Below are 1,304 nucleotides of genomic sequence, written 5' to 3' on the forward strand. Positions count from 1 at the left end.
GAACGTGGCGGAAGCGCACGGTGGTGGTCCAGCGAGGACACGCGACGACGGGGAATAAGAACTATTCGACCCGTTACGAATACGCATGCTCGTCCCGCACGATTTTAACACACACCGTGTTTTTCTCCAGTCGTCAAAGCGTTCGTGCGTCGAATTCGAAAAATAAAAAAAAAAGAAAAACACCTTTTCTCTCTCTCGGGGTAAAAGAGTCGATGTGTATTGTGTATAAAGGTTCTGCGAGAAGTCTCGTTTTGACGTGTGTTCCGCCGATAACGACGATCCTCCGAAACGGGGATACAGAAACGTTACACCTCACAACACGATCTCCGTCTCTTCTCTATAGCAGAAACCGATAAAAATACACCTCCCGAAAGAGAGTATATGGTGATTCTTTTTATATATATATATTTCGAAATTCAACTGAACGTGGCGGAAGCGCACGGTGATGGTCCAGCGAGGACACGCGACGACGGGGAATAAGAACTATTCGACCCGTTACGAATACGCATGCTCGTCCCGCACGATTTTAACACACACCGTGTTTTTCTCCAGTCGTCAAAGCGTTCGTGCGTCGAATTCGAAAAATAAAAAAAAGAAATACACCTTTTCTCTCTCTCTCGGGGTAAAAAGAGTCGATGTGTATTGTGTATAAAGGTTCTGCTGCGAGAAGTCTCGTTTTGCCGTGTGTTTCGGTAACGACGATCCTCCGAAACGTACATCTCATTCGTAAGAGAGGAAGAAAACAATCTCCCTGGGGCCAGTCGGTAATATACCGACATACGACGTGTCGTGCACATCCGTCTCACGCACGGTATACAAAATATGAATAAAACGTGTGTAGTCTCTCTCTCTCTCGACTTCTTAATATTTTCTTTCACCTCTGACGCATCATTTCAGGTGACGTCGGGAGCGCGGGAAAAAAAATTTTTCTAAACACACGAAACCGTTCATCTCACGAACAGCCGAAAAAGTTGTCGCTCAGATCCATATCGCAGTGGAGCGGTATCCGCGGGCGGTCGTAATTGAACGACGCACGACGCCGCGAACACTCACGCGAGTCCATACAAACGATTCCGATCGTTTTGCAACAACTAGAACGTACACTGTCCGTGAAATTCACAGAATTTTCGCGTGTCCGCGACAAACGCCGACGAGACACCCATCGTTCGCTCGTACGTAGCATCCTTCTCTTAACCCGACTCAGAAACGTTCTTTGCGCCCTTCGGTAAAAAAACGTTCGATCCGAAGAGGTGAACGACGGCGGGGATTTGACAGAGCTACGCAAGCAGTGTATGGTACGTAAA

Source organism: Nomia melanderi, unplaced genomic scaffold (genome assembly GCF_051020985.1).
Source record: "Nomia melanderi isolate GNS246 unplaced genomic scaffold, iyNomMela1 scaffold0094, whole genome shotgun sequence".
Lineage (NCBI taxonomy): Eukaryota > Metazoa > Arthropoda > Insecta > Hymenoptera > Halictidae > Nomia > Nomia melanderi.